Raw genomic sequence first — 14575 nt, 5'->3', positions numbered from 1 at the left:
AGGCTGCAGACCCTGTGGCAGTGGGTTGCCATGGGCTACCGTGTGTGGCCAGCAGCCGCCGTGAGCGGCCGTCCAGAAGCCAGCGACTGATCTGCCTCACCCAGGAAGAGCGCAATGATGGCGCCAACTTGGGTCAGTGAAGCAACGTCCTCCACAACTAAACTGAAGAACAAAACGACAGCAACTTGTCTGTCCCCCCCCCCAATTCCCCAGCATTGTTTCCCTCCCCCAATTCCCCAATAAAAATCTTAAAAAAAAAAAAAAGTCGTGATGCATTTTTGCAATGAAAAACAGAGAAAAAATACGTCATGATTTTTTCAACAACCCAATAAAACCCATTCTCTTCTGGATCCCGCCACCACCACCACGACCACTTCCATCCCCACCTTCAAAAGCCAGCCAAATTCCCCCATTTACTGCCATTCACACAATCTAGTCATTATCTTTGACTCATCCCTCTCTATTCACTGTTTTGTTTCTTTCTTTGTTTTGTTTATTATTCCAGCAGTTACCAATTCATTCATTCCACAAACATCTGTTGGGTTCCTGCTGCATATGAATAAAATTGTGTCATTTTAGAAAGCCATTTCTTTAAAAACTTTATAATCTATGAGAAGAGACATGTAGCTTTGTGGACTATTTCTCCAAAATTTGGGGGGTGGACAGGAACAGGGGGACATAAGATGGGACAGGCCTGAAAAGGAATGCCTGTGACAATCAACAGTGGCTATTGTCAACAATTGGTAGAAATAAAGATAAGTACCATATTCTTCACATTTTTCTGTATTTTATACATTTTTTCTATATCTTAACAATCAAGAAAAAACACATTCCAAAAAATGTTCCCATCCACTCATGTCTCCATTCCTATCAAGCACAAAGTCTCTCATTATGTCCTCCTACCTTGGCCTCTCAACTGACCTTTGTGAAGGTCACTGCCCAATACATTCTACATACAGTTGCCAGAAAAATGTTTCTGAAAAGTTACCCTTACTAAATTACTATTCTATTCAACAATGTTTAATGGCTGTCTAATGCTTATAATAATTTGAGCTGCCTACTCTACCTGCTTTTCATGGACTTCTATAATCTAGCCCCAATCTTACCAACATAAAAATAAAATTAAAAAAGTTATATTACAAGTTAAATAGTAATGCTTTATCAGAAAGATAAATGTAAGTTAAAACTACTTAAGCCTCAAAATCTAGCATACTATTAATAATTTTCTTAGGAACTATTCTTCATACTCTTAAAAATCAGGTTATTATATATCCATATTTCAAAACTCCATTCTAGAGAATTCTAGAGAACCAACCTAGATTGTGTTTAGGGTGTAAGCTACAATCCAGTTAATCAAAAGGTATTAATGGATGTATCCATACAAGGATATACTTATACTGAAATGGAGACATAAGAAAATAATTAAGGTAATTCCTAATGATATAAAATCAATACTAACAGGTAAGTGCTAAGCCACCAGGCACAAAATAAATTAAGCTGAGTATATTCAATGTATAGTTTTTGCTCTAAGTTTTCATTAGTTTGAAGCAATTGGTTTTTTTGTTCTATAAAATATCACCTAAAGGTTCTATGCTCTATTTAGGCGGTATTCACTTAGCGCTTAAAAATGCCATTTCTTATTAGTCACTTTTGCCCAAGAGTATATGTTCTGGGATGAGAGAGACAAAAGACACAAAAAGCTCCCGCTCATCACTATTCTTCATTCAGCTCCCAGGGAACACCCAAATGCCTAGCGATGTAGGCCTTATATCAGTGCCAGAAAATACTGAATCAAAACCTAGATGCAACAGGCTGGTATAGGAGAACTTTCTCAGACACTGTGAGGATTAAATGTCGGGCCAGCACTTAAAGATCCTGAGAGTAACTCCTTAAATTTTGTGCCCAGCTGCCTCCTTGCTTGACTCTAGTCCTGGCCCAGAGCAGAGCCAGGGATTCTGCTAAACATCCTACATTGCACAGAACAGTCTCCCATGATAAAGAATTATCTGGTCCAAAATGTCAATAGTATTAAAGTTAAGAAACCCTTGTACAATAAATATAACCTCTCAGACAGTTTCCTCATGTATAAAATGGATAACATACTTATGTTGAAAGATTTAGAAGGAAAAACTGACACATAAGCCTTTAGACACTCTACAAATGTTAGTTTCCATTCTTTAGAGTGAGTACAAAAATCTTCTCTATCAGGTAGAGCTCTGGCCCTCTCAAAGATAATTTCAAAATATGAATGGCATGGTACTATAATTTATTTACTTCCTGAATCTCCTATCAAAGTCTAAGCAACTTGAAGGCGGGGTCCTTACCTTATTGGACTTTGTATCCTCAGCCACTAGAACAAAGCAAACATTGGATAAGTATCTTTTAAATATCCAAATGGGCAAATAAGTTCTCAGTACATACCCACTACAACAAAGCATTCATTGCATTGCATTGTGGAGAATGCAAAGACTATAAGAAAACATAATTCTTGTCATGGAGAAATTTTAAAATAGTAAGAGATGCCTCACAATAAAACAATATACACAGATAGATTTAAGACACGTAGACACTCAAAGAAAAAGCTTACAGATTGATGGATAAAATTCGTATCAACAGCACAAATCAATACTATTGGGATATGCACAAAAGTTAGAATATTTAAGCAGGGGAGGCCTATTTTTATTTTATTTTTATTTATTTATTTATTTATTTATTTATTTATTTTTTATTGTTAGTTTCAGGTGTACAGAACAATGCAATAGTTACCCTTTTCACCCTCACAAAATAACAACCCCCCTCCCCCCATCTATTGCCCTCCCACCCCCGATATCATGCTTATCTATTACAATTCCATTGAATCCGTTCCCGCACTCTACTCCATGTCCCGAGGTTATATGTATATATAATTATAGTTGACATACAGTATTATTCAACATCAGTTTCAGAAATACAATGCGGTGGTCAGGCCTCTACATCAACTATGAAGTAGGGGAGGCCTATTTTTAATTAGTATAATCCTTCAGGTTGCGTGCAGCTAATATCTTCCAAAGGCAATGAAGCAGCACACTTAAAGAACAAACATCAAAATGACATTTGTCATTTTGGCAACAACTCTGCTAAATTTCATAATTCAGATGATCGTAGCATATTTTAAAAGGTTCAAAGGCCATTTTAAGCAGTTTTTAAACCACATCAGATATTAATGAAAGCTTATCGAATTTCTGACATCCACAATCCATCTTAATTATCTTAAATGGTCTGAGACAGAATAAGACCAAAAGGGCTGATGCCCAAATGTCTGAATACTTGGCTGAAAGGCTGAGCTCAAGCAAAACCAAAATGTGTTAGAGGCAACTTTTAAAATGCACAAATACAACAATTATTTTTAAACCAACAATTTTAGAAAAATAGTAGTTCCTAGCTAAAGCTTATATAAATGTAAGACACTAGGTTTGCGAATGTCAGCACAGTTTTAAGATCCCTTTCTAAAGTAATAGTCTCCCTCTGTTTTGCTTGGTATCTTAATTTGCCTTTAGTTTCAAAACTAAACTTGCCAACACTATTCCTCTCAAAACCTCAGGAATTCCATTACTAGTTTTAAGCTAAATTAAAGGAAAAGAGACGCATTCAACCCATGGCAGAAGTATGCACAAAGTGTTTGTTGATGCTCATAAATAGACTGAGAAATTTAGACACATCTGAGGGACAACGGCTGTATAGTGAACTGTTTTGCTCCACCGTGGAAACTGAATAGAAAAAGAATTATTGCTACTACTTCAACTGAGACCAGCACAGATAGCTTTAAACCAACTGGGATATAACAGACAAAACATTCTATTTAAGTCCGAGTCTTTGTGTGTTTTCACTTCAGGGAAGAATGGTTAGAGTGCCCTTTAGAAAAAAATCCACATGAAGCCAAAATATTACTGTCCTCTCTCCCCAAAGCAATGCTTAAAATGCCCTCAATACTGCCCACCCAGTTGCTTCCAAAAAAAAATAAAAGATTAAAAAAAATGAACTATAAATGCTTAACATACAGATAGAAGGTTCTCTGTCTTATCACCAGAAATATTTTCCATCCTGTTTCCCAATTCTCAGACTCCATCAACCTTCCTGACAGTTACAGACACTGTCTCTCTTCATCCCTCTCCATCACCTGCGACAAGCTCTAATTCATCTCAACTCACCTGATCCCAGGTATTGGGCTCCCCTGAATGAAACGAGTAAAAAGAGGAAAGCTACTATGAAGGAAAAAGGAAGGGAAAATCCCATCTTTCTCATTTCCCTGCTCCCTCCCTTACCCTGTCACAGCTGTGCAGAGTAGCAACAAATGGAAGGAATAAACCACCTTAAGTTCATCCTATTGCTATTTCTCACTAGTTACCCTTAACTCATTCACTGCTCCTTCTAGGCATTCTGCTCCTTGGGCATCACCCTATGTAGCCCCTACTCCCCTGCCCCAGGTAATGGAAGTCACAGCCAAGGGCCTAGATTTTGGGTAGACCCACTTCCCTAAGACAGGGATGCAAAAGGATGAACTGGGTTTCCACCATACCAGTGTTATGTAAGGTAAGGGTGGTTCGAATATACTGAGATATAATGGGTTACATCATTTTTATTGCCTGACCTGGTAATCTAAACACCATTGTTATGTGACTTGTTGGAAAAATAGGCTACTAATTCCAAATTCCCCTTTTTAACTCATGATTTCCCCTGCCCCCAGCCAAAACCCTTTTGAAACAATTCATTTACAAGATAGAGACTACCTATGTAAGAGTAAAATTACAGTGACTGCTAGTGATCAAAACAATACATTTTTGACAAAGTAAAGAAGTGGACGCCAGTAACTTGTGCAACATGGGTGATCCATGATTGCAACTATATAATTAATAAAAATAAAATAAATCTAGTTATAAACAGCATATAACCAACTAGTGATCATACTTTTGCAAAAGTACCTATTAAAACAAATATTCTAACTTTTGAAATGAATACACCAATAACAATTTGGTGATATCTATCAAAAATTTTAATGGATGTATCTATTGGCACAGAGATTCTACCTCTAAAATTTAAAGGACTAATATATTTGCACAGGAGTGAAATATATATACAACACGCATTACTGCATTATTTATAAAAGCAAAAGATAGGAAACAAGCTTAATATCCACCAAAACTGGGGTTTATAGTGCATTCACTATGCAGCCAATAAAAAGAGTGGATATGGTTGTAAATGTAAGAAGAAAACTTGCTATAAATAGCAATTGCCTCAGGGGAGGAGACCTAGGATACAGGGAGGTAAGAAAAGAGACTTGCTTTTCACAATAAACCTTTTTGTACCTTTAAATTGTGGATCATGTACATGGATTACACTTTTGTTAAAAATGAGTAAGTTAAAAATTTGTTAAAGAATTTAGACCATTTTCTCTAATCATCTGATACATAAATAGTTCTCCTATTCTCATCTGTAAGCAACGTTCATTAGGACTGAGAAACTAGGCTCCTAGAGGTTACCAACAGCCAATATGCTGAGGTAGAGGGCTCATTTCCTTGTGAGAAGAGGTACAACTTTGGCGACTGCATCAATCAAAACAAAGTATAATAGGTGAAGAAATAAAAGAAGAATTTGCCTTACCCAAAGCAACCTTTATTACAGAAATAAAACTGGATGCAATGTGATTTTGTCAGCACTCTAAACACTGCTTCACCAAAACCATCTGGCTGGAAATTTCTGGTTAGGGTCTAGCTCTCAGTGATTACATGCACCAGAAATACTTTGTAAAGAACCTGAGGAGTGCCAAAATCATCTGGATCCAAAAAGCAGTTAAAAACCAGGGGAAGAGAAGGGCAGTCATGGGCAGTTTCAACTGCCAAGAGAACAAACTTTTAAGATACCATTTTTCCTAACAGAATTTTTCTCTTTATCTCTTAAGTTCCAAGTAGGATTGAACATCGCAGTGCCTCAGTAATAAAAACTCAAGAAATGAAAAGAAACAATTCAAACTCTTTTTCAAGCTAATTTTTAAATGTTGCTATTTAATATGATTTTTGGTTTTGCTACTAGATAAAGAGATTAATAAAACAGCAGCTAATACCAATCTGGTTCCCTTTCTCTGATTCAAAAATTTATTACAATCTGATTATAAAACCAGAAAACTAGAGGAAAAAAAATATTGAAGAGGAGGAGTACATAACATGATAACATTTAGGAAGAGGATCATATTTATTTTTTATTAAAAAAATCCTTTCATTGGGTCTCTTGTTGACAACTATCACTTGGCTCGTAAGCACACTGCTATATCACTATGCACAACTTTTAATTTTACAAACTTAATGACCTATTTTAAAAAGAAAAGCAAACCATATAGCCCAAAGGTTTGCTGTCATAATCAATTACAGAGTCATGAGGTCTAGAATATACCTCAGTAAATGCAAGACGCTAGCTGGCATATCAAAAATTCAGTACATTCCTTTGCCAGGTTCAAACACTCAGACCATGCCAAAAAAAACAAACAAACAAACTCAACCTCATGAAATAAAGGTACACTTAAGAAAGCAAGAGGTAAAAAGTGCCTCAGAATTAATATTACATAGCTTAATACTACAAAGAATGTTGATTCAACTGATATTTTTCATTTTTATTTTATATTTATTAAACTATTTACTATGGCTCAACAGTATGAGGTACTTGATACTTATGAGTAAGGCTAACCATAATCATATCAAAGTCAGGGATTAACAAATACACACATGTACATTTAAATTCATATCAATGGTTTCCAATCCTGAGTCCAGGACCACCTAAGGTAGGAACTGAGAGTTCCTTAAGCTATTTTCAAGATTTAAAAATAGCCTAATAGCCTCATATACTGGCTGAAATAGAGCTTTGTACTCTTAGCATAACCAAATTTCATCTTGGGGGCTGGAATTTAAACTCAATGTGGTAATGCCAATTATCTCATAGTGATCAGCTCTGGTTATAGTTACAGTCTTCAGTAATAAAAACAGAAAACCCAATGAATAATTATGTAATAAATGTATTTTATTTTGTAGAAAAACTTCTTTGAATTCTAATACCAGAAAAGTAATAGAAATAGAGTAGTTTAGTGCTTATCTTAATGTTCTAGAAAAGCAAAATGCAAACTAAATATACATACCAGACGCTAAGTGCTGACAAAACGTTTATCAGGAAAAGGTTTGTGTGTGCAGGGGAGGACAGAAGGAACCTATGAATTACAAAAAAAAGTATATAGCCTTTTCTTTAAATTCTGATGGCTCAACTGATGCTCTGTGAAATAACAAGTAATGACGTGGATAAAGATGACTGATCAGACCCCAAACTATGAAAGAAATTTAACAGGAGGAAAAGTCTGTGTTCTCCAACTCCATTCTTTGCCTTTACACTCTTATTTCAGCAGTTACAACACTGCAAGATCTTAGCCACAGTTCTCACATACACATACCAAATGTAAAATAAAACAAATGGTTACAAGCTTAATTTTCACCTTGGAATGCACCATTTTGTACGCAGCATTAGTACAAAAGAATCACTAAGGAGTAAAATGACAATAGAACCCAAGATGTGGGATAAGTGCAAGAACACTCCCCCCAACATGAGCACTTAATGACTGGGGAAATCAGATGACCGGAAAGGAATCCAGCACATGCACAGCAGGTAGGACACACTGTACCAGAATCCATACAGGTCTAGATATAAATCCTGGGCCTCCACCACATTACCTGCCTGACCCTGGGAACGTTAGTCTCTGAAGCCTCAGTTTTCTCATCTATAAAATGAGAATAAGAACAATAATTCAGTAGAAACTCTTTTAACAGAACTCTACTTTATCAACCTATAGAAATACAACTCTCCAATCCCTCCAAGAAATCACTCCCTGACGCCCACCACAGGCTGACCACTCGCACCTGAGTGCAAGTGAGTCTTTTTTTTTTTTTTTAAAGATTTTATTGGGGAATTGGGGGAGGGGAGCAGCGCTGGGGAATCGGGGGAAGGAGAACAGACAAGTTGCTGTCGTTTTGTTCTTCAGTCTAGTTGTGAGGACATAGCTTCACTGGCCCATGTTGATATTATCATTGCGCTCTTCCCGGATGAGGCAGATAGGTCGCCGGCCTCTGGACAGCCGCTCACGCGGCTCTTGGCAGCTCACACTGGCTGCCGGCCGCTCACGTTGGCTGCCGGCCACACACGGTAGCTTATGGCAGCACACTGCAGCAGGGGCTACAGCCTACGCCATCACTGGCAACTCACGGCAGCCCAGCTCCAGGTGGAGCTGTTGTTCACCATCTTAGCTGTAGAGGGCAGTGTCACTGGCCCTCATGTGGGATCTGAACCAGGGCCCTGCTGCTCAGAGCTGGCGTCCCAAGTCAGCTCTTAACCAACACGCCACTCGGCTGGCCCTGAGTGATTCTTATATAGAGTCTTCCAAGTAGACCACTCTTTTCTTAATGTCCCACCCTTCTGCTCTCACCAAATGAACTGCACATTTAACAAGAGCCAGCTGTTTATTCCCAAAACCAGTTTACGCCAACTGTACTTGTTATTGTAATTATGTAATTTAAGATTATGTAAACTGATGGATTATGAGTGTGAAAAGGATTGTTTCTCTGAAATTATGTTGGCAAGTTCAAAAAGATTCAAAGGCTAATTATTTTTTAAAAAGTTATTATGGAATTAAGTGTATGTAAAAGCTTTAAAAGAATAGGGGAAAAGCATAAAAATGTAGAAGGATTTTACATAACACAATGAAAGTGTCTTTAATTCTCTCTTCTATGAAAAAAAAGGGGGGATACTATTAGGATACTTAACAGATAATGCCTCATTATAGTGTGGATTATGCTAAAAAGACAATCCAAAACTCTAACAAAAGGGCCCATCCACAAAAAAAAAAAAAAACAACATTGGCCCTACAAGGAGCAAAATGGTGAAAGAATGTATATTCAAGTTTTAAAATTAAAAATACACATCTTTGGGCTGGCCAAGTGGCGCATTGGTTAAGAGCTGGCTTCGGACGCCAGACGACCCCGGTTCGGATCCCACATATGAAAGCCAGTGACACTGCCCTCTACAGCTAAGATGCTGAACAACAGCTCAACCTGGAGCTGGGCTGCCATGAGTCGCCGGCGACAGCATAGGCTGCAGCCCCTGCTTACAGTCGGCTGCCATAATACCGCGTGTGGACGGCAGCCAGCAGGAGCAGCCCGCAGCCAGTGTGAGCTGCAAGAGCGGCCGTGAGCAGCCGTCCTGAGGCCGGCGACTGATCTGCCTCACCCAGGAAGAGTGCAATGATAATACCAACATGGGCCAGTGAAGCAACGTCCTCCACAACTAGACTGAAGAACAAAAGGACAGTAACTTGTCTGTTCCACTCCCAATTCCCCAATAAAAATCTTAAAAAAAAAAATTACACATCTTTATTATGATTCCTCGCTAACCAACTTTTCAACTACCTACTAAATATCCCATATGAAATCTTCATATGCAGCTACCTCAAAAATTTATAAGAATATTGTAAGGACCAAATAAAATAAAGTACTTGAGCACATGCCTGAAACTTAGTAACATTCAAGTAGAAACTTATGCTTGGGGGAGGGGTGTTATCACTCTGTAAGGGGTGTAATTATTGTTTTGTACACCTGAAACTAATATAGATAGATAGATATGGAAAGAAAGAAAGAGAAAGAAAGAAAGAAAGAAAGAAAGAAAGAAAGAAAGAAAGAAAGAAAGAAAGAAAGAAAGAAAGAAACTTATGCTTTACTTTACAGCAGTGGGTCTCAACCTTCCTAATGCCGCGACCCCTTAATACAGTTCCTCATGTTGTGGTGACCCCCAACCATAAAATTATTTTCGTTGCTATTCTATAACTGTAATTTTGCTACTGTTATGAATCGTAATGTAAATATCTGATAAGCAGGATGTATTTTCATTGTTACAAATTAAACATAATTAAAGCATAGTGATTAATCACAAAAACAATATGTAATTATATATTGTGAAATATTTATAATTCATGAAGTGTCGTTTTACCTCCAATACTGCTGCTTTCTACACAGTAGCTGCTCTCTACACATGTGTGTCTGGTCTGCATAAGTACATTATGGTGCCAACCCTGTCACATACACCTGTATTTGTATGGGGTGTATGTGATGGGGTTGGCGCGATGATGTCATCACGCCGGGTACTCGTGGGCGGATCTGCATGTGGGCGGACCGCCTGGAGACAGATAGAGGAGCGGTGTCTCGGTTCCTAAGACCATCGAAAATATGTGTTTTCCGATGGTCTTAGGTGACCCCTGTGAAAGGGTCCATTCACCAAAGGGGTCACGACCCACAGGTTGAGAACCGCTGCTTTACAAGTTTTGTTATTACCCTGATGGTCTATTGCTCTGACAATATAGTACTGCTGTCTTCCAGAAGGGTGCATAAAGTTTTTGTTATTCCGTTATTTTTTTGTATTCATGTACATTACTTACACCCCATACATTATTAGCCATATAACTTCTGTGGTGGCTATTAAAATTTACTAAGTGAAGACGTCCAATACTCTGGAGAGCCCCGGGAGAGTGCAGTCTCCCAGGGTTATACTTAACTATAAGGAAACATTACAGTAATGCCTTAACATGTCAGCATGAGCTGACAAGAACATAGGAAAAATGAATGAGGTGCTGGTGTGTAGGTACCAGTGGAGGGAGCAACAGCTCTCTGAACAGGGAACAGACACCGGAAAAGGTCAAGTTTCCAGACTAAGGAGAGTAACTAGGAGATAATGGCAGGGGGCAGAGCGAAGCAACGTAGAAACTGGCAATCATTTTGTAGGTAACAAACTGTAAACTAAAGAGGTTACAGGGAAGGTAAAGGGAAGGGTCTGATGATTCGACATCTTGCTCAGAACTGCTGAACACTGGCACAGACATTAAAATGCTTTTCCAAATTACTTAAAAGCTAAATTACATTTTTAAAAGTTCTTGTCATTGTGACATTACAATCAATTTTACTCTTCATGGAAAACGGTTACATAAAGAAATGCACTCTAAAATTAGAACAATGAAGTACCTTTTCCACCTATAAATTGGGGGGGAGGGGAAGCAACACTATTATCCAATTTAACAAGGATACGGTGAAATAGTACTAGCAATACCATCCTTTTGAGAAGCAATTTGACCAAATACTCCGAGACTAATAATATCCTTTGGCTCAGTATCACACATCTGGGAATCTGACCTAAGGAAATAACTAAAAATCTGAAGAAATCCATATGCTCAAAGGTGTTTTCTGCAACATTTCTTATAATAGCAAAAATTAAGTATGATGGTGACGCAGAACATAATATGTTAAGTTAGGGGAAAAGCGGCAAACAAAATTGAGCATATACTATAACTATGACATAAAACATTTTATGAAAAGGGCTGTAAAAAACTCCAAAATGATACCTGTATTAGAGTGGTGGAATTCAAAATGTGTTTTTTCTATTGCCTAACCTTTCTGAGTGTTATTTTACTCTTATAATTAAAACAAATTATATTTTAAAACATGCATTCCAAAAAGTTATGTACTGTATGATTTCATTCCTACAACATTCACTAAATGACAAAACTAGTGGTGGGGGTATGTGTGAATATATAGAGGTAACACTAGGAAGTTCTTTTGTAGTGATGGAATAGTTCTGTATCTTAATTATGGTAGTAGTTACACAAAACTATACATGGGATAAAATTGCACAGAACTACACCTACACACACAGAAATGCAGGCTTAAAAAATTGTAAAATCTGTATGTGGTCTGTACTCTAGTTAACAGCAATGTTCCAATATCAATTTCCTGGTTTTCATATTGTATGGCAGCTATTTAAAATGTCACCATTGGGGAAACTGAACGAAGAGTATATAGGACCCTACTATTTATGCAACTTCCTATGAGTTTCTACCTCAAAATTTTTTTTTAAAAAGTGCTTGCATATATAATATTGAGTTTTTGGGTTTGTTTTTTTTTGAGTGGGTGGAAGGTAAGGGAATGTAAAATGAGCTGTGTAATATACAACTTCCAAAGCACTGCTACCTACCAACTAGTCACACACACAAAAAAACCCTATAGGAAGCAAATAGCAGTCTTTAGATTGAACATAATCTACCTAGGTCAGGCTTTAATAAATGGCTTCAATTTAAATGAAAGTATTAGTCAATTGTCAATTTTCAGAATACGCTGAACTGAATAGTTTTGAATCTCAAACCATATACTTACATAATCCATTAAGCAATAGCCCTCAGAATTTTCTCTCTTGTTAGAAATATTTCAAAAAATATAAATAACATCTTCTTACATAAATTCAACTCAAATACATAAATAATTTATACAAAGGATATAACAGTTCATTACCTCTGGGGTTGTGCTACATGACAGCACAACATCTATCTTAATTCACCATTTTCACCTTAATGCCTACATGGTTCTTAATGCCTAGCAGGCTCCCAATAACTACTGAATCAACTAGTCAATGGATGAATTCATGTTCTAGTCAAGATTTAATGCCCAAGTTCCTTCAGCTTTAACTGAGACTGGGAAGTAGAAGGTAGAAGGTAAAAGAAGGAGCAAATTTGGATAGGGCCCAGCTTCTACCAATTCACCAGGTCAAATGATTACCTTAACCCACACTACATCCTAGTTACCAATGTAAAAGCTGACCTGAAGAACACCTTACATCATTTCTCCTGATCACCCAAATCTTAAAGACTTGTTTAATAACTAGAAAAAGGATTGAACTAGTTCAGAAAATCTGCCTCACTAATCTTTATCGACTAATGCTTTCAAGAAAGCCAAATTTTCTTTGCTATGTGCAAATCCATCAACTTTTTAATCTGAAAAATCTTAGCTAGTTTGCAAAGCATCAAAAACCCATTCCAGGCGTGGCCGGGTGGCTCAGTCTGTTAGAGCGCATGCTCTGAGCAACAGGGTTGCCGATTTGATTCTCACATGGGCCAGTGAGCTGTGCCCTCTACAAGACTGAAAACAACTTGAGCTGAGCTGCAGCTGAGTTGCCGGTAGGTGGGCGGCCAGATGGCTCAGCTGGTTGGAGCACGTGCTCTTAACAACAAGGTTGCCAGTTTGACTCCCTCATGGGATGGTGGGCTGCGCCCCCTCCAACTAAATTGAAAACGGCGACTGGCCTTGGAGCTGACCCGCCCCTCCACAACTAAGATTGAACAACAACAACTTGACTTGGAGCTGATGGGTCCTGGAAAAAACACATTGTTCCCCCCAAAAAACCACACTGTTCCCCAATAAAGTTTAAAAAAAAACCCATTCCACACAAGCTTTAAGCTCTCAGCAATAATATATATAATATATACTTATACATTATATATTTATGTCTATATTCATATATAAATATATAAACAATACAATTACATACACTGGAACTATTACCTTATAAGACACTTAAGTCAGATAGCAATTCATCTCTATATGCTATTTACTCATTTAACAATCTATGGTACTGACAATGGAACAGTGAACAAGGCACACACACTGCCCTAAGTTTAGTCTATCTACAATAATAACTTAAAAGGCAACTTTAGCTAGTAAAAAGAATCTTTAAAAAACTAGGGTTTGGATTCCAATGCTATCTCTTATTAGCTATGTCTCTGAGTTTTAGTTTCCAGAAGTATAAAGGTACTATTGTCATGAAGATTAAAATAAAATCATAAAATTAAAAATGGTTGGCAAACTAGAAAGACCTATACAAATGTAAGGTATATTATTACTGTACTTAGCTTTTCATTAAGAAAAAGCAAAACACTAGGAATCTCCCTGTAAATTGCTTATTACTAATAGCTGCAAGAGAAGAAGTGGTAACTATATGGTGAACAAACCAGATAACACCTTGACCAAAATTAAAAGCACTAACTCGGGGCAAATGGACAATATGTACATCCAGATGTGATATCCCGAGAGACACACATCACTTTCGTAGTAGTCTAACTGAAGATAAATAAATAACCTGAATCAAATCACAAGACAAATCAGATCAAATCAGACAAACCCAAATTGAAAAACTTCCTGTAAAATAAGTGACCTGTATTGCATGATAAAGACAAAGGAAGGCTAAAGAATGCTTCCAAATTAAAGGAGACTAAGAGAAATGACAACTAAATACAATACATTGACAGAATTGGAATATAAACTGTAAAAGTATCAATGTTAAATTTCTGGAATTTGGTTAACAGTACTGTGATAACATAAGAGAATATCCTTATTCTTAGGTAATATACCCTGAGGTATTAAGAGGTAAAAAGGCATGCAACCTATTCTTCAATGATTCACAAAAATAAATATTGTGTGTATGCCATAAGACAAATATGGCAAAATGTTAATAATTTATGAATGTGGGTAAAAGGTGTACAAGTAGCTATTGTATCATTCTTGCAATTTTTCTATAAGTTTGAAATTATTTAAAAATAAAATGTTTAACGACTGCTCTGCCTCCCCGGAGAAGAGTGCAATGATGGTGCCAACTTGGGCCAGTGAAGCAACGTCCTCCACAACTAGACTGAAGAACAAAA

General features: G+C 37.2%; 1 protein-coding gene across 3 annotated transcripts in view; it reads right to left on the bottom strand.

Moving 5' to 3' along the window:
- FRS2 (fibroblast growth factor receptor substrate 2) overlaps nt 1-14575 on the bottom strand; it is a 108278-nt gene that overhangs the window by 83569 nt on the left and 10134 nt on the right. Inside the window, exon 2 of one of the 3 annotated variants that reach the window (XM_019640550.1) lies at nt 2325-2350. The exons of the other annotated variants lie outside the window; for them this stretch is intronic. The gene's annotated coding sequence lies outside the window, so the exon portion shown is untranslated. The remainder of the gene's footprint in view (nt 1-2324; nt 2351-14575) is intronic. 3 annotated transcript variants of the gene reach the window in all.

Source organism: Hipposideros armiger, unplaced genomic scaffold, assembly GCF_001890085.2.
Source record: "Hipposideros armiger isolate ML-2016 unplaced genomic scaffold, ASM189008v1 scaffold_51, whole genome shotgun sequence".
Lineage (NCBI taxonomy): Eukaryota > Metazoa > Chordata > Mammalia > Chiroptera > Hipposideridae > Hipposideros > Hipposideros armiger.
Note: the sequence above shows the minus strand (reverse complement) of the source record. Positions and strands in the feature narration are given on the sequence as shown.